The 27,500-nt window shown below is 47.9% G+C and overlaps 1 long non-coding RNA gene across 1 annotated transcript in view; it reads right to left on the bottom strand.

Annotated features, from left to right (window-relative positions):
• LOC142585422 (uncharacterized) overlaps positions 1 to 27,482 on the bottom strand; it is a 94,531-nt gene extending 67,049 nt beyond the window's left edge. The window contains exon 1 of the long non-coding RNA XR_012829089.1: positions 26,979 to 27,482. This is a non-coding gene — a long non-coding RNA (uncharacterized LOC142585422). The remainder of the gene's footprint in view (positions 1 to 26,978) is intronic.
• Positions 27,483 to 27,500: the final 18 nt, after the last annotated feature.

The following is a 27,500-nucleotide window of genomic DNA, read 5'->3' as shown; positions in this document are numbered from 1 at the left end:
AGTGCCACGTTGAGATCCCTCAGAATGATTTCAAGACTTTCGTTCACAAGATCTTAAGATCCTATTTTGATCTTTGAAGAACAGAACAAAACGAACACAACCGTGCGAAGCCGAAAATTTCTACGAAAAACGACACAACCCTGCATTGTCAACTGTGTTACACGCGAGTGTTACATTTCTAACCTACATTCGCCCTGCGCCTCCCCTGCGATACACTATATGCAAGTGATCCCACTTCTGACCGCATCTCCAGTATTTCCTATACCCCTTCAGCGCCGCACACATACGAAGTGGAGGGCAAGCCGGGAAGCCTCGTAGAACAAGCCGGGAAGGCTCACTGTTCAGAAGCATGGCACGCACACATTGTCGAGGAGTCGAAGCGTGGTGCTCCTCCTCTGACATGCGCCGCAGCTACTGCTGCTGTGGTGCCAGTTGCAGATCAACGAGTCATATATATGCGCACTATACGGTCATTAATGGACGTCGCTAGTGTACTCTTAAACAACTAGCGCAGTACGTCTGCTCAAAGTGCGATGCATGCACTGGATACTGGGTACTAGTAGAGGAATGCTCCGCAAGTTATCATCATTTAGTGCACTGAGAAAGAAAAGAACAGAAAATACAAAACTGGCATCGCCGATTATCAGCACAGAAGCTCGTGCTCTTCGTTTCGATAACCGCCCGTGCGAACGACTACACACTTCAGCATGTTTTTGTGTTCGTGCATGCATTGTGATCTCATCGGTAGTCTCTCTCTTCCTGTATCTTTCATCGTCCCTTTTTATCCTCCCCAACTTCAGGATAGCAAACCGGATATTCCGATCAAGTTAACATCCCTACCTTTCCTTTATTCCTCCCTCTCTATTTGCAACGTAATAGCGTTTGTGATCGGAAGCAACAGAAGATACAGGTTGAAAGCCTTCGTGCATACATATCAATTAAGCTTTCAATAGCTTCAAGTCTAAAGCACCTTTGATGTCGATAATATGGCGCGCCACGTTAGAACAACATGCCGGGAATTGCAGGGTAAATTCATCATATTGTGTCACGGTGGAAAGGCTATGCCTCACCGCACACAATGCCCGGGTGGCCTGAGCCCGTGCTGGCAACCTCGCAGGTCCTTTTTCCATTAAAGTTTTTTCCGTCCGTCATATTGAGGATGATTAAAAAACGCTGACAGTTAATCATCGTGGTAATGAATTCAAACGCGACATTTTTATTCCAATGCACGCGGTAACGAAGTGGTAAAGCGCTGCTGCATGAGAACAAGACGTGTTCTGTTCTGGGCCACCGTGTAGCGTTCCGGTAGCGCCGTCATGCAGAGATGTAAGCTTAGGGAGCTCGTGCAAGAGTGGCTACACATGAAGTACTCAAACTACTAGTAATCAAAGTTCTTCCGGCGACGCCTCAACGGTGTCTCTGATAGCCCCTGTGTTGCCAATCAGTCGGTCGGTTAACCAATCGCGTTATTAACCATTCATTCAATCTCTGTCAGTCACCTGCAATCCATTGAAACAACTTGGTGTCCTAGCTATGAGAAGCTACATTTCGATGACGACAAACGATTCATCCGACTGAAAGAAAACAGGGAGAAAAGGAACGCGATCAATCACTCAATCACCTAATTGTAGTAAGTGATTTGCGATCCACTGCGCATCTGTACAGGTACGCACCAGAACACCCACGTGTCCCTGCTGTGGGAGTCTACATGTCGGTGGCGAAAAACAAACAAGTCATCCGACTGAAAGAGACCAGTTGACACCCCCCGTTGTACGTCATGCGGGATATGTGCTGCTTGCGAAATCAGTGCGCTTATCTGCGGCGAGCGTTACCGCAGCATGAAGCAAGAAGCCGCGCTCGTCGCTGTGCGCATGGGAGCGCATTCTCGAGCATGTGTCTCACGCTGAAGCCGGCACGAGAAAAAAAAAAGAACGGGTGACTCGAGCGGCTGACACCGAGTCGCCAGACTGCTGTCGCCATCATGCGTATACCCTCGCACGAATGTGACTACAGTCGGTTCAGTCAGCGACAGTGACAGACTTCACTGGTCACTTCTTTACGAACACCGCTCACGGATCTGCTACATCAAAGTCACGCTATGTCACTAGTGACATCTATACCGTCCTCAAATTCCGTTGAACAATCATACTATACACGCGCATGTGATCAAGAGTGCCCAAACCAGGGTTGGCTCAGATTCGAGCCAATGTGTTTACAAAGGAACTGTTCTTCGTCAGAACAATTGCTTTTCTTGAATTTTCTTGACTTCAAGATGCCTCCAGCTTGAGAGATTCCTAGTTCAACTACTACAGATAGCTTCAATTTTACACCTTCCTATGGACCTCTGCCTGTATGGGACAGTTTGCGACAACTGTCCTTACTCAAACTCTACTGACCACTGACGACTTCTATTACGGGACAATCTAAAGAGGCCGCAAGATAATACATCCCAGCCTTCCCACTGACCACCGACAGCGGAGTGACAGTTCCCGGCGTAGTCACCAGAATGGCTTCCCAGCTCCGTGTCGACCCTTCCTTCTCCGCCTTCGCGCTTTCCGTCGCCCTCCCCCTCATAAAACACGACGCCATCAGGTGCAACATTTCTGAGAACAGGAAAAAAAAAATGAAATAAACCAATCAGCAACGGGTGGAAGCGGAAATAACAAGTCGAAACAAAAGAAAGGCAAGCGCAATGAACAACACCCCCTTCGTGCTTTCTATCTCTTACCCTCCTTTCTTTTCTCTATTTTTTGAGAGCCCATGTGCCCTCATCTCAAGGTCCCCCAAGTTTTCCTCCTCTTTCCCGCGACAACGTCCACGCCCTCAACAACGCTCCAGTGGCGCCGCACGTGGCGGCTGAGGCGGTTGGTGGCGATGGCGTGCACCAGAGCGGAAACCCGGCAGCAGCTCGCTACGTATACTCACACGTCTCGGTTCGCACGCACAGCCGAGCATGGTGGCGTACAGCTGGTGCCCGACTGGGTCGATCGGGAGAGAGAGAGACAGAAGCGCACACTGGGCGAAGGACACGCGGCGTGCATGACTCACGTTTTCTCCGAGCAAGAACCGAGACTCGAGACACTGTATAGGAGCGAGTCGACGCCTTGATTGCACCCCCCCCCCGAACCGAAAAAAAGAAAACGCTTAGATAGTGTGTAGGTAGTCGATAAACGCCCTTTTATTAAGCTTGTGGAGAGCGGACAATGAAAATTATGCTAATTGTAAAGGTTAGCCTATGCTACAGGCTTGGCAGGCTACAATAGGCCTTTAATGCAGAGAGTGACCTGGTCAGTCCTCCGGCTCTAAATACGTTCACTGTAACAGCCAGCAGGCTGTAACACTAGACACCGCTATTCACTCAAGAACAACTTCGATGCCCACAGCGTCCAACCTCGTACGCTGGAAGTATTGCACGATGTGGCATCCGCAATGCGCGCGCTGGCGTCACAACTATCACAGTCTGCGTGGTGCGCTAAACGCCGCACGAATCGCCAAACAACGAAGCTGCGCCAACGAATGCGTTCGGCCCTCAACTGCGCGTTCTTGCAAAGGGCGTGAGCTCGCATCCCTACGGTGATTGCGAAGGCCATTGCGTGCTTTCCTTCGCTCGGTGACGAGGGTGATGCTGAGGATAGGGACGTTAAAGAGGTTAAGGAGTCTGATACAGCAGACCGAGTTCCGAGCTTTAGCTGTTGTCGCAGTGTAGAAACTCTTTCTTTTTTCTTTTCTTTTTTTCCCTCACCACAATCTCCGACTCCACATTACGACGGCGACGATTGCTTTTCGGCTTTTCAGTAAACATGACCATCACGAGCCCGTTGCGGCCGTACTGCGCGTAGAACAGCGTTTCAGCCCGATGCACCAACAAACCGCGCATGCGTGCGAACGAAGCCCCACGACGAAGCTTGTCCCGGGATTGCTGCGTCTAATAGCCTAATGGCAACGTTTGCGACAACCGTGCATGCATGGTGCGTTGCGCAAACAGCGCCCAACTCGTATCCTGCTATCTTTTCCTCTCACTCACCTACACTGACCCTCTCTTCATCCTGTGGATCCCCCTCTCCCTCGCGCAGCGCCAACGGCGAAAACAGGAGGCGGAGGGAGATACCAGAAGGAAGAACGATTCGATTGCGTCATAATAAACGCCATGCGGGGGTTGAGCGCAATAGGAGAGCGGAGGAGAAAGCCCGGGGAAGCGTTAAAGAAAGAAAGAAAAAGAAAGAAACACAAATAAGATAAAAGTGATAGCACGTGACGGGAGATTGAAGCCGGCAATGCGGAGTGTACGGTGACCGGAATCACACCATGTCGCTCGCCACGCATGCCTGGTTGCCTTATCTGACGTGTGTTTTCTTTTTTTTTTTTTTTGCACACGTTTCTAGTACGACCTCGGTATATGACTTGTTAATCTTGTTTGTGTCCCTGCCGTTCTCTGTGCTCTCTCATCCGTTTCCTTTAATTTCGAGACGACGCTTACTATTTGCCGATAATGTTTATTTGTTTATATAACCTCAAATGCCCCTATACGGGAAATCGCATGAGGGGTGGGTATTGCTAAAGGCTATGTGATGATGTTTGGGAATCGGCAAGAAGAAATTAGAAGTAAGCAATGCAGATATTACACCTGCTGAAGTCACGTCTGTTATTTCTTTAAAAAAAGTATTTATCCGGGGCAGTCAGAATTCATATCAACTCGGTTTCGAACAACCCGCAAGTCAGGCACGGATGGGTTCAGTAATAGCGTGTGCTCACAACCCTCTATGTATCTATGACAGACATCCCAACTCTGTCTGCGAAAAATAAGAAAATCTATAGGCGCAGAGGCCGTGATGTTGGAGGATGATCCTGTTTTCAGTTTTTGACGCGTTGTGCGGCATGCGTCCAATAAGGTGCATTCATTTTTTTTTCTTCTTTTTATTTCAGACAAACCGCAAACGTAAATTGCACGAGATTCCAGAGTAGCGCTGCAACGGCCGGCATCGTGCTTTTTAACAGTTGAGTACTCAGTAACTGTCAAAACAAGAGAGACAGAGAGAGAAGGGGGGAGAGAAGCAAGGAAGTGCAGGGAGGTCAAACAGACGCACGTCCGATTTGCTGCCTTGCAATGAGGCAAGGGGATAAAGGAATGGAAAGAGAAACACCCGAAGAAGCGCACACTTGAACAAGCGCACCGCGTCAACACAAACGGTCGCAGATATCTGTGTATTTGAAGTACACTGTAGCAACGCCCTCATTGGTTCCTGCGCCGGCGACATGTACGGCCATGGTCCAAGAACCTTCTGAAACCGCTCTTGAGTAATCGTATTGTTCATTGCTATCTTACTGCTCCGCATAACATGACATATGTTGTCGGCTTCAAGACTTCGTAATCGGCTCATCCCCGCAGAATTGTTCCAATTCTTGCGTGGCTGTGATCCCGGAATGCACATAGCTTACGGTGTAATATAGGCTTCTGTCTAGCACGTAACTGTCTATTCTGAACACGTTTTGACGTAACCATCTTGCACTTAAGCGAACATAAATGAACGTGTGCTCCTTACGACGAAGTTCTCGTGCAAGAGCGTCATCTACTAAATTGGCTGACGTAAAGCTGCAAAAGACGAGAGAGAGAGAGAGAGAGAGAGAGAGAGAGAGAGAGAGAGAGAGAGAGAGAGAGAGAGAAGAATACGGAGAAAGGCAAGGAGGTTAAGCAGAGGTAGTTCCGGTTGGCTACCCTGCACGGGGGGAAGGGCTAAGGGGTATAAAAGAGAAAAACGAATGGAAGAGGGAGATAGAAAGAGACGAGCACGAACAAGGCGCGTACGCTGACGAAAGATATTAACTCGAACGAGTAGTCTGATACGTGACGTTCAAGTAACGAGTCGGTTCTTGAACGTGAGGGCAAGAAGCACTACTTAGAATATACGGAGATTCGAGGACGTGTATCTATATATCCGCGCCTTACTATTTCTATACCGCGAACCACATTCATCCAAAATTACCGCTTGTTCTGAAGAGGGCGAGCTCGTCCACACTGTTATACGTTCTCCTATCCTCAGGAAAAGGTTCAATAAAGTTATCGCGAACAAAAGTTTCGCACTCAAAGGGTACCGAACAGGAGTGCACCCGATATTTCGGTCCACGAATTTTTCTAAGCAAACACAACTACAAGGACGTATTCTGGCGTAATTGTTGAAAAGACTGGAAATCACGAACAAAAGCGTTAAAGTCAGGTTTCTGCTTGCATTACACTCACTCCTTGCCGTGACGCGCTAGAAAACATTTCGTAGTTTGTTTGCGTCTTTGATGTTGTTTACCTTCATTTTTCGCGCGCAGTTCATACGACAAATAAGTTCGATATGCGTTTCGGCACCTTCCTCTTAAAAGCTTCGCAGTTGAGAAATTGTTAGAGCTATAGTTAAACCATTAAAACTGTTGATGCCATTAGAAGATAATGCACCTCTGATACCGACGAATTGTTGATACGTCCGTGTACGCTTTTTCGTAAAGTTAGCGTTCCGGCCGTTGAATGCAGAGAAACTGCGTTCGTGGATGCAAAACCAGAACGGTCATTTGCCCCGATCGCCTCGCATGGCAGAAATCTCCAACTGCAGGTCGCATTGCTAATACCACTAATATCTAAACGACGAACCACCCGGCCTTACGAATGTGCCGATACGTCCGTCTACGTTCTTTCGCTTATGGAAAGACCGTTTCGGCCGTTCGAGTCTGGAGAAACCGCGTTAGATCCGAGCGCGAGACGCCCCCAGAGCCTCGTATGGAAAAAAACCCTCCGACTACATGTCGTGTCGTAGCTCCAGCGCAACGGGGAGTCTCGGGCTCAATAAAGAAAGGGAGGCGCTGTGGTAAATTGCCCCCTCCCCCTCCCCCCCTGCACACGTGCGTTCTCTCCGCAGAGAGGGAGCGAACGCAGGGCGGCAGCAACGATCCGGTGTTGAGTCAGGCCGCCGAGCGGGCGCTCATGACGTCACGTCGAGCGTCACGGAAACGACGTGCTCGCGACGTCACAAGCGTGCGATCGTTAAACCTCGCACCGAACGAAGGATTCCCGGACGCCGCTTGCGGCATAGATCTTTTGGTAGCAGCAGGACGGACAGAACAGGAAAAGGAAAGAAAACGAAGTAAGAAAGAATGAGAGAATAAAAAGAAAAAAACGAAAAGAAAGAAAGAACATTGTGCGAGGGTCGCCTGGAATCATTTCACGCGCGTCTCCATTTCGCCAGCCTTTCTTCACGGCCTCGTCAAGGACAACTGGCTAGGCGGACTTCTCTGAGGCGTGGGCTGCTGGCGGTTGGGGCCCGTTGCGTCTGGAGGTTTCTGGAAGCGAGTCGAAAGGGACGGCGAAGGGCGAAAGCGTAGAACGATCTAGACACCTGCGATAAAGGATGCGCGTCCGTGTGCGTATGCTATTATTGCGCAAGCGCTGAACGAGATGTTCGCGGAGTGGTGGCGACGATGTCTCGAAGGCCTTCGACTTCGTTAGCGGGGAGAAAACACCCTGGTGGATGTGCTAGCCGGACGTTCAAAAGCAATGCGATGCAGGGCTAAGCCTTCTCGCAAACCAAATAAGCGCGAGCATAGCGCGGAGCAGCTGGCGTTTTTCTTGTTGTTTCTTTCGTCGTGGAGAAGTGCGCTATCGTTTGGAGTGCGCGGCAACCGGCAAGTGATTCGGCACGTATATATAGGTAGAGGGAGACGCTGGTTTTACTGGGCAACTGGAGATGCGACTCTCAGTATAAGGTCCGAACGGGCTATAGGTGGTTTGCATTGACGACATCGTAGCCGCCACCTTAGGGTATATACGAGCGCGTCGAGGAGATGCCCAAAGAAGAAACGTTGCAGCACGACATGCCGGTCTCACGCACCGAGTGGCAAATCGATAAGTGATAATCCAGTGAGAAACGGCCACCGTTAAAGGGGACACTAGAGTGGAAAATGATTTCTTCTGCATCAGTAAATTAACGTTCTACAACACCAAAAACACCACTCTTGCAACGATAAGACGTTTGGTAAGCCAGAAAAAGCGCGAGAACGAAATACGGGTGGCGACGCCTACTTAAGTTCCCGCAACTGGGGGCTGTGACGTCTTGGATATTGATGGCATCTTCTAGGGCCTACTAGTTATATATAGCGGTACAGATTGACTACATAGTGTTCTATAGGAACCAAATATTAAACATGGCAAGTTTCGGGAACCTTTATTCAGCCAACGCGGCCCAAATGCGAAAACATACATTGGAATCCCTGACGTCACGTCGACGTACCGGCGCTGGGGTTTCGGCGCGAAATTCAAATACTGATACTTGGACCTTGATTTTGTCACCTAATAATCAAACTTCTTTTTTAATGACTGCCTGCAGGGTTCGCAAACAATGCATCATTAGTCTAATCTGATTTATTGTTCCCTTGATTTATTGTGTCCCTTTAAAAAAGCAAAACGATCTATACACGCGATCATAACGTGCGCTGACGTCATGGCGACCGCCATGCTTTGGTACTAGCACGGTGAGAAGCTGTACCCGTGAGATCACGTGCAAACTATCCATAGCTACTCCGACCCTTATCTTCACCGTCCGCCAGACTTCCTTAACCGGAATCGAGGACCACATTTCAACTATTGTTGTTAACTTTACGCGGGAGACAAGGCTTCACAATTACGTGAAGAAAGAAATATTGCTGCCCAAAGGCATATTGATGTTAAAAAAAAAAAAATGTAGCAAGTGCGGCGAGCAAGGACGCACAATTACACCCACGTATTTAAAAAAAAAAAAAAAAGGTAAACTGCTCTATATTAAACGCACATAACATAACGCTAGATGCCCAGAACCAACTTGCCCAGAAACGAACTATACTATAACCACCCACCAAACTCGACCGTTTTAGTCGCAAATAATTTTCTAAGTTCCTCTGCATTCACTGCACGGAACTCTTAAGCGATGCTTCCTGTATGTGGGTCCACAGATCGAGTCGTGGGCAAACGCAGGCGTAGATACGTGCAGGTGTGATGAGATTAAGGAAATCAGCCACCCGGCCGGCTACGGCTGATTGTGTTTCGTGCATGCTCGTTGGCTGGCGGGATGGCGAACATTGGGAAGCGCTGGGGGGCTACACGCCGTCGCGCCGGCCGTACCCCTCTAGCACAGCCCCCTTCACATATAGGGCAGCACGTCAACAGCTCGCCGGCTGGCAGAAATCTTATCCGTCACGTTGCCGAACGGACGAAACACGCCGCGCGCGCCGAGACAGGAAGCGCGAGCGTCTTCCGCCTGCCGTGCGAGACAAAGTCACGAGCACCACCCCTCGTGACGTATTTACGGTGACGTATGCACGCCACACAGGAGCGCGGCCTTTCCTGTAATCTACGTCGACCATGTGGTTACGCCTCTCGCTTGTTGCCGTTACGGAAAAAAAAAAACTGAAAGAAAGAAAGAAAGAAAGAAAGAAAAAGTAAAACGTATATCCGAGACGCCTTGCGCTACTGTCTAGCGGTCGCGGTGGCAGTGACTATGTATGTATGGGCGTTGCACAGTTGTACAGGAGGTCGTGGGTTCGATGCCCGCGGGGTGCGGAATCAAAAAAAAAAGGAAAGAAAGAAACGGTGTAACGTGCATTGGGTGTACACGTTATAAAGAGCCCTAAATAATCAAAATCAATCGACGGCCCCCCACTATGCCACTTCCCTCACAGTATGCACTATAGGGGCGGTAAACCCCGCAATTCCATTTTCTGGGGTCATCCAGTATGCAGACCTGGAATCCCTAGAATTAGAAACAAAAAACAAAAAGAACTCGACCTTAACATAAATAAAAAGCAGTATAATCAGGTAAATATACAAGAAAGTAATATACAAGAAAGAACATTTGGATATTGTCACGTGGTGGTGACGTCGAATAACACAGTAGCAATACTGTGAACGACACAGCATGTCGTCACTTGCCCAGCTGTTAAACGTAGCGACCCTCTCATACGTTTCCAGCCAGCTTTCCGGGTCCTCAAATGTGGAACCGCAGAACGTCGGTGGTTCCCTGGGCTGCTGCAGCACGATGGGGGACGCTGGGGCTGCCATTGGGGTTGCCTTGGCCACAATCTTCTTGGTCTTCTCAGGTAGAAGTCCGTGCTTCGGGGGCAGCTGTTGAAGACGGCGGCTTGCTCGATGTTCCGGGACGGCGCTGGTGTTATCTTTGCGGTCCGGGCTAGAATTACGGCTTGTCGGGGGCGTCCGGTACATGAACGTAAAGCACCTCCACCAGATGTCACGTGGTGGTGACGTTGAATAACACAGTAGCAATACTGTGAACGACAAAACTAACTTTTATTGGGCGAACCTGTGCCCACAAAACAGGCTACACTTATAGCACAACGATAGCGGCGAACACGCTCGGCGAACGTCGAAAATCTCATCAGCCGGTCAAGCGCGTCGGCTTTTATACAGCCGTCATCGAACGTTCCAGACTAATCGTTGGGACCCGCATGCCTTCTACAAAGTTCTACACCATTCGTGTCAAGCGATGAAATCAGATAACACAAGGTTCGGCGACAACAGACAGCGGGTAGAAGCATCGATAACTTTCCAGAAACTTCGGATACATGCAGGCGCGTCCCGCGCTGTGCGATAACATTTCTTAGGCGGCAAAACATGTCGCCCGATAAAGACAAGTACACGTGTCAATATTCAACATGTTGGTTGTTTTTAAAAAGATTCGCAGACTTTGTTCTGCAGGGATGCTGTGAACAGCCACTCTGCTTTGTGTAATCGGTTCACAGCCCTCTGGCAGCGCTCTGATGGTCCCCTAAAGACGGCTGCATTACAAACAAAGGTCTTTAGTAGCGTTATTCCGACGTCCTTCATATTAGAGGGGCGCACTTATTTCTTCGGTAGTTAGCTTAACTGCATCGTTAAACGACTAATTGATTCTGCCATAAGCAAACGCGTTTATCTGCGCCGCTTTCGCCTTCACCTGTACTTGTTGCTCTACTACTACTGCGCAGTTCATCAGTGCTATATATATATATATATATATATATATATATATATATATATATATATATATATATATATATATATATATATATATATAGAGAGAGAGAGAGAGAGAGAGAGACAGAGAGAGAGAGAGAAAACGTTAAGAGGCAAGGTTCGAACGAGAAGAATCATAATTTTAAATATTCTCATGGCTTTGCGCTTCCATGTTTTCAATCAGCGAACCTGACCTAGGTCAGCATGGTTCCCATGTGAATAGCCGGCATTTAGCGCCGCAGAATGTTTACCAATGCGTCATTCGTAGCGATTCGGCATAACGGTATAAGGTAAGATATAGAGAACACGTTGAGGGGGGGGGGGGATGTTTACCCGTTAATTTCAATGTATATGTGCTTCACTTTCAGCGTGAGCCAGCAGTGTGCCTTCTGGTGAGAAAGAAGGTACATAGTGACAGGGATTTCTGTTTCGTTCTTCATTACCGTTTTCTTCGCCCCGATCAATGAGTCGGCCCACCTAACGTTGCCAGTTTGATCGTCTCTCATACAGATATGGCACGCCAAAACAACAGCCGCACTGCATGCATGCCACTCCGATGAGACGGAGATCCTGACTTTTTATTAAACGAGGAGACGTTAGCGTGGCTGATCTCCTGGGATGCTACTCCAGGCGACGGGTGACAATTATGCGCAATACTGATCCAACAAACACGATAAAAAATGCTAGTGACAATGTTTCCTTAAGAGTGTCCCCTTTATGGCATCGTTAGAGATCCATCCCTCGCGGAATGCGCCACTGTTTCGGCTGTATTTAGGTCACTGTTAATTGCCACGTGCGACGCAGCGTAACTCCCACCCCGCGACACGCGGAAGTGAGGGATCGATATACCGCGAGCTTCCGAGCGGCCGACAAACAACCCGGCAGCTCGGTAACTGATACCCACATATACGCAACACGCCGTCTCGTATAAACGCACGATTCAAGGCAGTCTCGTAGACTCAAAGCCGTCCTTCCTGTTTTTTTGCTAACTTCATCAGGAGAGAACAGAGGGCGGCGTGAGGAAGTGGGGGAGGAGTAGGCGAAGGGGGTAGCGAGCTCTTGTTGCAGCGTCGGAGGAGACCAGAGAACGTTCTGATATCGCGTGAGACGAATCGCACCGAACGCCTCCTTTCCCCGCGCAGCAGCCGCTTGCGTAACGCGCAGACAGCCTGCCCGGAGAGGACGAGAAAGGATAAACCGTGCTTGGCTTTTCCATCTGCTCTCGAACGGCAGTGCGCATGCGCAGGACCCGGTGGCGTCGTTTCTCACGTTGACAACAGCCGAGCCATTGTCGATTCTCTGCTTGTCAGCTGCGAGATCTCGTGGAAAAAAGAAAGAAAGAAAGAAACGTAGCAAGCGAGTAAGGAAGGCTTGCTCGACGACGCAAACACGACATCGCCGGCTGGAACAGAACTGCAGCGCACGTTTCGCAGCTGGCATCCCAAGCACCCCAGCAGCTGCGGCGTGGTGCGTGTCGGCAACAATGGTGTCTAGCCGCGCATCACAGCTATCTAGCCACCGTACCACAGCGTGGTAGATCCCGCAGAAACGCTGTCGTCACTAATGCTGACATACTGCAAGGTCGTACGGGCTCCAACAGTCGTAGTTGTTTGAAGAGACTTCTGTGCACACTAGTTAGGTTATCTGCGCTGTTTGTCTGAGTCCAGCTGTTAGGTAATCTAACAGCTGCTTACTTCTGTATTTTTTTGTCTTTCAGAATCTCGCATGATACCACCCTGTATACCTTTATCAGCAGCATTTATCGCGCATTTCTTACCTCGACAAGTGCATTTCACTATTAGGAGCCGACATGGCACACAGATTCAGGCAGAATAGCGCATCCTATAAATGCAATGAAAAGAAGATCGTTTAGGTAAAGGCGTAACACCTACTTCCTTTAGAGAAAATATATTTTTCAGTAAAACGGGGAGGGGTGTAATTTCAAGTAAGTCACGCACCTGGATAGGAGGGCGAGATATACAGAGACGGGAGGTACTGTGTATAACCTCACGAATTCATTTTTTTTTTAATTGCTCTCATATGGTAACCGACACTAGCTATTGAATGGTAGCGAGACACTAAGGCAAATGCTGACGGCTTGCAACAGTAGATCCGCCTCTGCTGCTGTCAACAGTCACGCACGCACGCAAACACGCACGCAAACACGCACGCAAACACGCACGCTATCACTTTCTATCTCTCTCCCTACTGTGAAAGTGCTGCGGATGGCATTTAAGAAATTTTCACGGCGTAGAACACATAACACAATACGACAGGATGCGGATGATCTTCCAACTGAACGTTACTCGGAAGAAAACCATTCTCTTGAGGTAATCTGCTGTCACTCGATATATAAGCAACAAACAAACAAGCGTAAATGCGAAGTTAACTACAACTTTCTGATACGACATGAATTGTGCTTTGTTAGCGCCGTTGAAATTTCTGAATCATAAGGCAGCTAGCTCGGGCCCAAGATTCCGCGGACAACATCCATCCCCGAGCTTACAGGTGACGAACATACACAGCTAGGCGAAAACGAACTTTACGCCTCGCGAATCACATATTAACGTTCCTCTGGAGGCTTAAACTTTCGCTAATAGAAACGCGCGTAGAAACGCGTTCGCAAGGCCTGTATAATATGCGGCTCCAGCTACCTTGACAATGACGAGTGCGCCATAGTTCCCATCTTTCTCTATCGGAATCTCTCGGCGTGCGCAGTGAGGCACGGAGAGGAACACGCGGCACGCCTCTAGAGGGCTTAGGGCCACGTGTGTCAGCGCATACATGTAGTAGTGCTATATACAACGGCGAAAAGGAATGGAAATTCATGGGCCGCTGCCGGGGGAGTCGATCGCGCGTTACGCTTCGTGGAAGAGTTGCCCGACGTCAGAGTACGCCCGTAACGCACAGCCGGTTGGAGGCACGGCACACCCAAGAACAAACGCAACCGAAAAAAAAAGAATTAGAAAGAAAAAGAAGAGGATATGTGTGTACACGTACATAAATGAAAGCGAAGGAAAGGGATGGGTGACGAGGAAGAGCTTCTGCGTGTGTGTGCGTACCTCCCGGAACCTGCGGCCGAGTCGACATCTGCCGACCGGAAGTAGGGCAGCAGCAGCAGAAGCAGCCCAGGAACGAGGCGCTTCCGCCGCGCGCTGGCCGCGCCATCTGGTGAGCCAGCTGCGCTGTAGGCACTCCCCGGACTCGGGCGCCCCGTATGCGCGCCTGCTGATCTGAAACCCCGGAGGTGGCTTGTTTTGTACGTCGCTGGCATATCGAACGTTTATCGCAGTCGACCGAGACGTTCCTTCCTCTTGGCCTCGTTTGCCGCACTTGAATCTCTGTTGTACTCCCCTCTCACGGATGTTTTAGTTGACGTTTTATTTATTTATTTCCGTACTTTTCCTACTCAGACGTCGCGCATTTAGTCCAACAACGCAATAAATCTTCAGCGCCAATGTTTACGAAAAGTAGGAGGAACAGCATTCCGTATCGATCCATATATGCTGTGCGGTGTTTATTATCGAGATAATATCACGCATCTGTCAGCGGTGTGCAAATTGTAAACAAAGGGCTTACGAGCTCGGATCCCTGTCAGGCTTTTTCGACTTTGCTCCCAACCTACTCTGTATTTGACAAGGAAATCATAGCATGGAAATCATACGGATCTATCTATCTATCTATCTATCTATCTATCTATCTATCTATCTATCTGTCTGTCTGTCTGTCTGTCTGTCTGTCTGTCTGTCTGTCTGTCTGTCTGTCTGTCTATCTATCTATCTATCTATCTATCTATCTATCTATCTATCTATCTATCTATCTATCTATCTATCTATCTATCTATCTATCTATCTATCTATCTATCTATCTATCTATGCAGTTATCCCCTCTATACACATAGTCCACTCGACGCGCATAGTCCAGCGCTGTGCCCCGGTAAAATTTTCCACGTCAGAGATCTGGACAGCGCCGTATTCGGTCGGCCTGCGTTGCGTTCTCTGGTCATTCGTTTCTTGTTTTTCTTCTTCTGGAAGCCTCCTGCGCGGCTAGTAGTGCCTACTTCGCTGCCCGTGGTTCTTGTCTCTCGACACCGAGGCGTTTCCTGCGCGTCTTGTTTTCCAAACGGCGGAGCACCCCGGGGCCGCCGGGCGCAGCACAACGTGGCCCGATTCCTGGACTGAGTCCAGACGACGGCCCTTCCTCGTTGCCGCGTATTAGAATTCACGACACTTCCGGCTCGTGTTCTGTGTGCTTAACCCGTGCGCTCAGCAGGTCACAAAACACATCTGTGTGTACGTAAAGGCAGGCCACCAGAGACCGCCACCTACCACTACTCAGCACAGGGTTCCCCGCTGAAGTTAGTAGAGGAAACTCAAGGGCTGCAATCGCCCATCTAACGTGATGTACTAGGGGTAGCACGTACGTGGATTTGCCTAATTTTCGTGCTTGTAATCTCAGACGATCTTCTGGTGATCTTCTGGGATCTTCTGATCTTCTCAGACTTATAATGCTTCATCTTTCTACATGTCGAAGATACCGTTTTATCTTTCCCTGAATGGATGAAGGCAATACGTTTCTGCGTAGACGCATAATAATTGCCCAATTGTTGCCATTTATAACTAAACATTTTCTTTACCGTGAATTTTACCTTCTTTTGTTTCTATTTGGACGAAGTGATGGTTGAAATTGAAGAGGGAAGGGGGGGGGGGGCATGACAATTGGCGACAGAGTAATTTGGCTGTGTCACGTTCACTTATCCCGGTTGTCGCCAGACTAGCACTGGTGTCCGTCACAGCACAGAGTCCACCTGAGAACGCGGGCAGCCGAAGGCTCGCTTCCCTGCAGCTGCAGCGTAACACTTAAGGTGTCCACCTTACGCTTGCCTCCTCCTTTATAACAAACGACCCGCACTGGTGGTAAATAAACGTTTTCTTCTCTCTCTCTCTCTCGCTCTAAAGCGGGTAGTTACGGCGTATAAGGCAGAGAAATTCCTTGTCCCAACTCTGCTGCTCTTAGTTCATTCCACGTGACACACCACATGACAATCCGCACGACACGGCAGGACCACAGCGCTTCGAAGTACGGTAGGGTTCACTCGACGGTCAGGCAAAGCGGAGTTGAACGACCGCATACGCGGGTGCGCCGAGGAACAACACCCGGAGCTCCCAGCGTGATCGTGTTGACGTGCCGAGTATTTCTGAAAAGGACGAAAAGGCCAGGGAAAGGTCCACACCTTTCCCTGGCCCCGGAGGGAACGCTGTGTTGACAGTCTCCCCGTTTTTTATCCCTTTAATACTGGCAATCACTCTATACACACAAGACGGAAAGAAGAAAGAAAGGTATCGACGCGTCAACACACACACGCTCTCTCTCTCTCTCGCCTTCTTTTCTAAATGCAGGTGCACCTCACACGAGGTCCGTGGCAGCTCGCTGAAACCGCACTTTCGGCCCGAACTCACTAAACGGAGAATGCAAAAAGAAGTGACCCTCTGCTGTCCGACCAATGCCCTCAGTTTAGCTGATTCCTCCCGATTCTTCGTCGTATATCGTATTTCGACGACTCAAACCGTCCGAGCTCGGCACCACGGACGTGGCAATGACTGCCGGACGTTCGCGGACGCTAAAGCAGGCGGAAATAATCAACGCGCGAGGGCAACCCTGCTCTTAAGCGCGCGCGTCTTTCCTTTTTCTCTATCTTTCCCTCTTTTCTTTCACCCTCTGTGTTTTTTTTTTCTTCTTTTTCTGACGTAAACCCATTCTCTACCCGCCTGCGCGTGGCTGGCTGTCGCGTTACGGGCTGGCAAGGCAAGGCCGGTTCCGTACACGGAAGCAGCAGTCGCCTGCCACGCATTACAAGCGCTCGAGGAGACCGAGCAGGGGACGAGGAAGCGCACCGCAAACAACGCGAGCTGCGCGAGCGGCGTTCCTCTTGTATATCCGGCTTATGGTGCGCGCCGTACGCGAGCGACTGCACCCGCATAGGGCAATTGTTCGCGCGCGCTCACAGTGCTTCCGGCAGTTGCGTGCAGGGACAAGTGGGAAGTCGAGCTGTGGGAGAGGGCGTTTTCGATTTAATCCAACGCAACGCGAGAAAAACGCTTGCCGCTAGGAATAAGTATGTATCCGGATTTGTATGGGAACACTCCGAACAAAATGTCCCTCGTGTCCATCCAGTCACGTGACAAATTTATCTCTTTCTTCCCACTGCTTTTTTTTTCCTGTTCTTTTTTTATTTCTTTCATTTACGTGTAGTAGGTCCAGTCATGTGATCAGTTTCTCTCTCTTTCTCTCTCTCTTCTCACTGTTTATTTTTGCTTTAGCTGTAGTATGACGCGTAGTTTTTCGGCGAGCTGGAAGTTTTTCGGCGGTGAACTGGAAGACTTGTGGTAGAGCGGCATTGGACCAGGTTTGTGGCCAGGTTCGCGGGGTGTTGTTTCCGTGTCAACCGCCTGATCACTCTCGAAGTTTCATTAAATCATATCAGAAAGCCGTACTAAGGAAGTACGAGCAGTCTGGGTGTTCAACACAAAGCATAGTATAAAGACTTCCTTTCATCGTTCCCTGCATCTGCATCTGGCATTTATGTTCACGTGCCGGCCACGCTCTGTACAGTCACGGCGTAGTCATACAACGCCATCTAAAAAAAAAAAAAAAACACCAGCAGAGCAATCTGTATTGGCTGATCTAGGTGACGTTGGGTCAGCAAGCTTTCCACTCAGCTGTAAAAGATTATCAACAAAAGTTTACCTTTCCTGCCACCGCATATAGCAAACATAACTTACACTGGCTGCTCATGTGCTGCTTACAAGACATCGAAGCGAAGTATATCCCTAAATATGCAGGATACGCATGTTGACTTCACTTGCAGCACTGCATCCAACTACCAGAGCAGTGCTGCTCATGGCAGGCAGCGCTTGTCACCGCGTTGACAGCGTTCTTATAAGGCGCGGCTGAAAGCGACTCCACCTTATTTCTTCATTCAACAGCATTATTATTTTATTATTACATTTTACTGTGGTGGTCGCGCTTGGCCGTGCAAAGTGAGGCCTAAAAACGGAACGGGCGTAAGCTATAGCTGGCATTACAAACTTCTATAGCTGCGGTCTCAGATTATCATTTTTCTCTTTCTTTCTCTGCAATGACAGCTTTTGAGGAGCTTTGAAAACAAGCTTTCGGTTTTCCTCGGGCACCGACTCTCTTCCTGGTTTGTCGCGAGGAAGCGATGCCTGTACAGCTGGGGGACGAGTTTATTCTGGCGAAAACAAACGAGGCTTCGCTGCCACGCCCGTCTCGTCCTGTGTTCCTCGTGGCCGACGGAAAACCATAGAAAACATAGCGGGCCGCCTTTCCTGAATCACCGTGGTAAACGCCTTCGCAAGCGCTATAACTTAATATAGAATGGTTCAAGGAAGGAAGAAAAGAGAAAAGAAACAGTAGGTGATAATTTTGTTTTTTGTTTTTTTTTAATTGTTCTGACAGTTGTTGTCTTCGTGTCTACGCTGACGCCTCTGAATGCTAAAATAGCGTGCGCATGTCAAATTTCAGTACAAATATCTCGAAACGCGAGAGGGAAAGAGAGAAATTGATCGTTTAAATGAATCTTAGAGATGTCTGCCTGGCCACACACACACACACACACACACACACACACACACACACACACACACACACACACACACACACACACACACACACACACACACACACACACACACACACACACACACACACATTATATATATATATATATATATATATATATATATATATATATATATATATATATATATATATATATACACGTCTGACTTGCTATTCCAGCTGGCGAAAGGGTGACGTATGAAATGACGCATTTATATCTGCAAAACACACACACTCACACAAGCATATACTGCAACAATTAAAAAAAGTGTCTGCTCGATTACTTGCCTCAGAGAAAAGCTAAGGGTGAGTGCTCTAGAAGAATGGAAAAGAATGAATTTGTTTTTGAATACGCGATTGCACTTCGTTTCTAAAGTTAACTGCAATCGCGAAATAAGCCCGTTAAATTACAAAGTCCTGTCAAATTATTATCCTATTATTTGTTTTAAAAGTTCATATCATATTTAAGCTTTCGCTACCGAATGTAATGCATGCGCTGTGCCTCTCTAGTTGTCCTATGCCTCTATCATTTCGACGGACGCGAAGAAAAAAAAAAGAACAGAAAATTGTACACTTAGATATGTGCACTTTAAAGTACCCTAAGTGGACAAAATTAATTCGGAGTGTCCCGCGACGGCGTGCCTCAACCATATCGTAGTTTCGGCACGTAACCATTCCAGAATTCACTTTTTCAAGCTACGCGCCGTGGTTGCTCAGTGGCTATGGTGTTGGGCTGCTGAGCACGAGGTCGCGGGATCGAATCCCGGCCACGGCGGCCGCATTTCGAGGGGGGCGAAATGCGAAAACACCCGTGTGCTTAGATTTAGGTGCACGTTAAAGAACCCCAGGTGGTCGAAATTTCCGGAGTCCTCCACTACGGCGTGCCTCATAATCAGAAAGTGGTTTTGGCACGTAAAACCCCAAATATTATTATTATTACTTTTTCAACCTATATATATAAGCGCATTCGACCACATGAGTTTCGCGGTACACGCGATTCGCGAAAAGCGTGCATTCCCGCTAAGCCTGGCCTGGACGCTGCCTCGAATTCAACTTTTCGGCGCGTAGTATTGCGACTTACCGAGTGATCCAATTAATTACAAATGCCGTGCCTTGACAGAACAGGAATTCAGAATTTTTTTTTTGCTGCGCCGATACATCTAGTACCTTCGTGTCATCACATTCCCAGTATCATTTTCTTCATGTCACCCATTCACGCGCCGTGGGGACGTAGTGGCTTCCGGCGTTGCATTGCTTAGTAAACCCGGGGCGCGGAATCAAAACCCGGCCACGGCGGCCGCATTTCGATGGGTGCGAAATGCAAAGAAAAAAAAAAAAAAAACGTTCGCGTACAGTGCATTTGGGTGCCCGTTAAAGAACCACAGGTGGTCGAAATCAATCCGGAGTACCCCCACTACGGCGTGCCTCATAATCAAATGGTGGGTTTGGCACGTAACACTCCAGAATTTAATAACGCCATCCATTTGCGCATTCTCTTTGTATATCTCGCCATAGCTGTATTAAGTCGCTGAAGAAGTATCTCTTGTTTACTACATGCTAATCAGTACATTCCCTGAATTCCTATGGATGCTTTTGGTCACGAAGTGCAACGTATACTCGTCCGAAATCAGCTCTCCTAAGGACTTCTTCAAGTTTCCCAAGTATTTTTTTTTAATTTTTGGATGCCCTACATAATGTATATATGTTTTCGCAGAAATAAACAAAATAATAAAATTTATAAATATGGCTCTATGCAAACGCTTCCGTGTACTGAGATTTCTGCGTGTGTTTCAGATTTACGGGGCGGTCGAATAAAATTAAAATCCACCGCGCCTCTCATGGCCCCGAGTGAAGCTCTGACGGGATGTTAAGTCCAGTCAACAATTATTGCATACTACCTTCTCGTAAATGCCAATAATTTAAACACAACTCCGCACACACTTAAACTGATCAGCTTCGAATCAATGAATCAGGTCGGCAGCCCATTGTTCTACCAATTGTCGTGGCAGCCGCGCTAACTTATCGCTGAAAACAATGAGGATTTTTTTATCCCTGCTGAGGCGCAGATACGGAAGCTAACGTTCGCAATAGAAAATGTTGCCGGGGGTTACAGCCTCATTGTCGAAATAGTACCGAAAGGCAGAGTTTAAAGCCGCCATCTCAGACAACGACGAGAACACATGAGATACATTGTAAGTTGTCGATTGCACATAGGGTTAACTACACTTTTTAACAAGGTATTCAAAGGAACGCCAGGGTACAGGCGATGGTCACACGAGTTTCCCTATGAAGTTGAACGCATATATCAGTATACTGATATCACGCGGAACACGCCTATGCTGCAGGAACGGTGCCAAGATATTTAGATTCAGTATGTTGGAAGAGGGAGCGGGGCACCAAACATGATTTCCCACTTTCGTTGTGGGGCGTAGGTGAGCACTCCATCCCTTATCACTACATGGTGGCGTGAGGCGGGGGGAGGGGAGTGGAGAGGAGCTATAGAAGAGGTGGAGGTAGGGAAAGAAGGAGGAAATATTGGGGGGGGGTCGCCCCCCCCCCTCTTACGACCCCTTTAAAAGCGGCTCCTGCTCCGCTGTTTGCGCTGCTCCTGTGCTAAGAATTAGAGTACCACTACACGCAAGAGAACGTTACAGTAACTTTCAGTAATGAACGAAAAATGCGCGATTCGATAATTTTACGCGCCTTGTCACACAGCATGATCCCATTAGCGGAAATGTTTGAACCGGCATCGAAGCCGATAAAAAAGCCTCGAAGTGGGCATCAGGTAGCAGAAAGCCGTTTTCTTGTATTACTGGGCAATATACAAACTACTGGTCTTGCTTCTTTTTTCTTTTTTGTGTCACACATGTATCGCAATATTTTACCGAGGGAGTAACATTACGGCATTCTTGGTCATTGTACACTGTCTTCTCAGTTCTTACTGCCTTCAACCTCCGTAACGTATCGCAGTCGTCACGGCGATCATGTTTATTGGCCAGGATTGAAACTTTGACTAGCTGGTGAGACATTCGGAATGGTGCAGCAGCGCCTAACACATGGACGACAGGAAGGCGAGTGGGACACGCACAGCTAAAGCGTCTTCCTATTAATGCGATTGGCATTCGTAGGATACTTCACGCACTTTTCGGGCTAATGTGCTTAGGGAACGGTGTTCGAAACCCACCGTTGGACCAACTTGGGTCGCTGGGTGTGTGCCGCTCTTCAATGACAAATATATATATATATATATATATATATATATATATATATATATATATATATATATATATATATATATATATATGTCAAATTTATCCAAGATTATCCAATTTATGTCAAATATATATTCCAACAATACTGTCACAATATATATTCGAACAGACGCCAGGCGCGGACTTCGTGGCGGCGCCGCTAGGTGGAGCAGCGTGCCCAGAGGTATGCGCGAAAGATGAGCCCGGCTGCACGCACACTTCCTACATGACGCGTTTCATTCGTGGCAATGCGGCTTGTCGCTACATTGCTTCAATGCTAATCACATTAACGTCGACATTCATCGTGAGGTGGGTTATGCCAGAATTTATTATTATTATGATGATCATCATCATCATCGTCATGAGTGTGTAGGAGTTTGACATCATGTGCCATGCCGGTTACTCCTCCCTGCTTATACATACAGTACATATCAAACATCATCCTCATTATCACTGTCGTCGTCGCAAGCCTATTTTTGCGACCACTGCAGGACGAAGGCCTCTCCCAGCGATCTCCAATTACCCCTATCTTGCGCTAGCGGATTCCGAATTGCGCTTGCAAGTTTCCTCATTTCATCACCCTACCTAATTTCCTGCCGTAATCGACTGCGATTGCCTTCACATGGCACCCATTCTGCAACTCTAATGGTCTACCGGTTACCTGCCCCTCGCATTACATGGCCTGCCCAGCTCCATTTCTTTCTTTGAATGTCAACTAGAATGTCGGCTATTCCCGTTTGCTCTCTGATCCACACCGCGCTCTTCCTGTATCTCAAATGCTAGGCCTAACATTTTTCGTTCCATCGCTCTTTGCGTGGTCCTTGTTCTCGAGCTTCGTTGTGGCTAACTTCCATGTTCTTGCCCTATGTGTTAGCATCGGTGGAATGCAACGATTGTACGCTTTTCTATTCAATGACAGTTATCAGGCTCGCAGTCTTGAATTGGTAAAGGCTGCCTATGGACTCCAGTCCATCTTTATTCTTCTACAAATCATCATATGAAACACGCGTCACGTCTCACCACATCAGTCATATCAAACATAAGCCGGCTCAAACGAACAAACAATAGTAAACTAAAATGTAAATAAAAAAAATTGTATCGCACTCAATCTCGCGCCGTTCGCAATGGTCAAATAAGCGCTCTATGTCACAGCAAGTAATCACAGCAAGTCAATAAGTGTACATACAGTCTGTCTTAATCATTCTTATCTGCAGTCGTCAAGCAGCCGATTGCGGATTGCGTCAGCGTCCGCAGCTGCTAGGCTCTATTTATTTATTTATTTATTTCAAAAGAGGCCGGCCAAATCGGCCGACTGACCACTCTAGACAAGTGCGGTTCAGATAGTACGAGTGTGTGCACATAAGCGACAAATACATACGCTTATTGTACGCCTCAGTGCAAGCACGTACAGCACAGCAAGTAATGACAGCTTGCAAAAAAAAAAATGCACAAGCGAATACTACAGTTTGAAGCACAGTCAATGTCAGTTGGCACTGAGCTTGAGAAAGCACCATCAATTGCGTTACGTGTTCGTTTCGCCCTTATCTTTCGCGTTGCTCTACCGTTCCTAAAAATATCGCACGGTGTCTGGTGTCATTCTTAAGAAACAATAACTTACGAAACAATAACAGACGTTGCGACGAAACGCTGATGAAAAGGCCGAACATTTCTTTTTTTCAACGATGTCTCTCATCGAACGTTGCTATACTGCAACCGTGGAGGGAGTAAAGCCTCCTTTTCTTCGGCCTTTGATCGAAAAGCACCCGAAACAGATTTTGCCGGACTTTTCCTTTGAACGGAAGCCTGTGTGGCAAGCGGTAGCGGGCCCAGAAGCGAAGGATACAGCGTTAGCCGACCATAATGAGAGCCACATAATACATTCCGGACTTCTATTTTTCCGGTTCTTTTCTTTTCTTTCTTTCCTTCTTGCTCGTTTGCCTTATATTGCTTCAGTTACAGTATTATCTTCTTCCATCGAGCAAATTGAGCATGCCAAGGTAAAATAACGGGAAATAAACGAATGAAAAGGTATCAGTACCGCAACTTCCCGTTCATAACACGTACCCGAACGCGCGTAATTATACGATCAGCAATTTCGGTCTGCATCATAAAAATAACTACGGGAGATTTCACCCGCCTATAACACGAGTAAGAAGCCTTAGGCTTTTTTGAGTCACACAAATGAAAAAAAAAGCAAATAAAAGAGAGAAAACAGAAAAAATAAAAAGAAAGGAAAATAAACTAGTGTATAGTTCTGTAACATGCACCCAGTACCAAGGCCTTTCCGGGATGGTAGATCAATATAGTACATCGTCTAAGCAAAACACACGCTGTCAGGGCGCAAAGTGCGCGAGATTTTGCAGTACCTGCGCTTGGCAGATAAAATGTTCTCACGCGATGCGTTTATACTTAGCCCGATAGAGGCGCGACGATAGGCAGCATGACCTCCTTCCTCACCCCGAACCTCCTCTCTGCAGTCCTTATTTTGACGTGCGCGGCTGCAGCAATCACATATCCGCTTTCCGGAAATTGCCAGGCCGACCCACGCACTTCTTTATGAACGTGACACGAAAGTCGCATGCACCTGCAGCCTCGGAGAGCACGAAGGGAAGCCGCGAGAAGATTGCGAGAAAGAGCGAGAGAGCACAGCTCTAGCCGTCTCAACGCATGAAAGGAAACAGCGGAGTGCTTTGTCTTCTTTCGTTTCTCCATTAACAAGACCTGAGCTGTATGAAATAAAGGACACGACGAGCGAGCAACGCGGAAAAAAAGGAAAAGGTCAAAGGTCGTGTTGAGCCAAGAGTTCCTATCTTGCTTCCATGCTTGCTTTCTAAAATGCGCGTAGACAGGTTGTTAGGATTCATCCTGCCGTTTTATATAATGTTCTTTCTAAATCGCAAGGACTTCGAAATGTTAGCGAACTAGGGAGTGATGAGAAACGTTCATTTTTGTTAAGGTGCGATCTGGCGAACGCGCGAGACAGAGATTGAAACAGAACGAGTCGTGCGGGCAATTTCCCGCCGGGTCACCCCTGCGCCATTCACCAGTCCATGTATAACTCATGGAATATATATATATATATATATATATATATATATATATATATATATATAGTGAGAGAGAGAGAGAGAGAGAGAGAAAATTGGCGCTTGCTGAGGAAAAATTGTCTCGTGACATTCACCGTATTTTCTGCTACGACCGCGCTCCCTACACCCTAAGTAGAAACACGAATAAAAAGAAAATAATTAAAGAAAACAGATACAGATCGCCAAAAGAAACACGGCTCCGGTATTTTATTTTATTTCTAAAGCGTCAGGAGCTTATGATTGCATAATGATTTTTCGAATGAAGTCTGAGATATGTGTCATCTCTTGTTGTTGTTGTTGTTGTTGTTGTTGTTCCGTTCGATGTATCCCACTTTTGTGCGGTGCCACCGTTGGTGATGGTTTTTCTTTCACACCACCAAGCCAGTCTCACGCTCCTGAGGAGCTCGTTGGTGCGTAGAAACCTTCCTCGATGCTGTCCTCTCAGGCAGTATATATATTCTTGGGGTGACCTCGCTTCCCCGCTCCCAGCCGATGTCAGTCGTCATTGTGTTCTCGGCGATGCAGCGCCTGGTCTCTTAATGCGCGGCCAAGCCACGTGATCAGAAATTGTCGGGTTTTCGGGTCTCAAAGGCTCGCTATGAATGACGTCGGAGCTGAGGCCTCGTTATAATTCTGACCACCGGAGGTCTGAAATTTTTTTTTTTCCTTCACTTAATAATACATAACGCAACGCGCACCTAAGGCTCGATCTTCAGTTATTGTATTACGTTTCTATCGCAATGTTTTCGTCCTGTTTAAATATGCACCTTGCCGTCTCCGTTTCAGTCACTTACCTGACAACAAATGTACAGATAAAAGAAAAATAAAACGTTCGGAGAGAGGCAGTTAGTTAGCAGTATTTCGCAGTCCTGTTGAAGAAGATTTCTTTCTAATGGTCTCCCCGAAGATTCGTTGCATGAGATTAAGCAAAATGTTATTTAATGGAGGACTCAAATATGTTCATTCTGAAAGGTGCGCTCTTCGCTCCTCTGTTACGGCAATATCTGACATTCGAATCCATATTCCCAGCAGAAATTTTCTGAATATTCGTACTCGATTCCATAAAACAATTAACATACTCCACATCAGACTCCCCTCTCCCTTTCTTTCCCTCTTTCCCCCTGAAGAGAAAAAAATAATAAATTCTGAGGTTGTACGTGCCAAAGCAACGATCTGATTTGGAGACAGGCCGTAGTGGGCACTTCATATTATGTTTGGCCACTTGGGGGTCTTTAACGTGCACCCAATGCACAGTGTAAAGGCGTTTTGCGTTTTCATCGCCATTGAAGTGCGGTCACCGTGGTCGGGATTCGATCCCGCATCCTCGGGGCTATAGCAGCTCAACGTCAGAGCGACTATGCGCCACTGCGATGGGCCCCCTTGAAAAGAAGGAACGTTAAGCGTGCACGCGATGAGGTTTCTGAGAATGATCACAATGATAATTTCTAGCCTTAATATTGTTATTATTTATAACATACCAATAATATGTATATTTTTAGAGTCATTTTTGATGATGAAGTTGTTCTAAGTTGCCTTTTTTTTTTCCCAACTGACATGCGACTCACACCCCTTTGGCGTGGTTGAGGCATCACTGTGACGGCTATGATAGCGGCATGATTTGGAGTCTCGTTCACGTTGTGGGCACCCGCCTAAGGCAATAGCAAAAGAAGGAAAAAAAAAGAGGCACTAGAGAGAGACGCCACGCCTCTCTCCTAGACCGTGCACCTCAATTCCATCCTCGCTTTGGCATGACAGTCCGATACAATGCGAAAACGAGGACGACGCAGCCAGCGCGCACATAAGAGGCGGCAACACATTCAGCCACTATGTACAAGTGGAGCGCCGTGTAATCCCCTACACGCTCCCTAAAACCTCGACTCCGCTTCGGATGGGATGACGGTGATCCGTCCCAACCAGCGACTGCGTGTCCGCCGAAAAAGCACACCGTTCGCGAGTCTATAAAGAGTCGGGCTTGGTACTCACAATCGAGAGGCAATGATCTATCTGGGACGCAAAAGGAGTTCGTCCCGGCCTCTCATTGTGCTCGCCGCCCTAGGCGGGCGTCGCTCCTTCCAGTCACGATGGACCCGCTTCGCGTCAGACTCCGCTTCTTTGTTTTCGTCGCCTGTTTCCTTTCTGTTCCTTCTTTCCTTTCTTTTCTTTTTCTTTCATTCTTCTCCACGCTTCAATTCGACTCCGTTCTTTTTCCTATCCGTCCGCTTAAGATGTCACCTTGGCAGCGGGGTGCGTATATACGCCGTGCTCTGTAGCGACGATATCGCGTCGTCTGCTCCCCGCAGAGCCTTCTGCTCGCCGACCAAACTCGAAGGAACTCCTTGTCGGAAGCTAAGCGACCGCGAGTGACACGCAAAAACGCGCGGGTCCGCGCGGAAGCGTTCCTCGAGCAGCGGCCGAGATCGAACTGACGGGACACGGCAACACCATCAGCACGCACTTACGCACGCGAAACGTTCTTAAACGCGCACACGGGCACGCACACGCACA

Source organism: Dermacentor variabilis, chromosome 6, assembly GCF_050947875.1.
Source record: "Dermacentor variabilis isolate Ectoservices chromosome 6, ASM5094787v1, whole genome shotgun sequence".
In the NCBI taxonomy this organism is placed as follows: domain Eukaryota; kingdom Metazoa; phylum Arthropoda; class Arachnida; order Ixodida; family Ixodidae; genus Dermacentor; species Dermacentor variabilis.
This window is presented reverse-complemented; position numbering and strand designations above follow the sequence as displayed.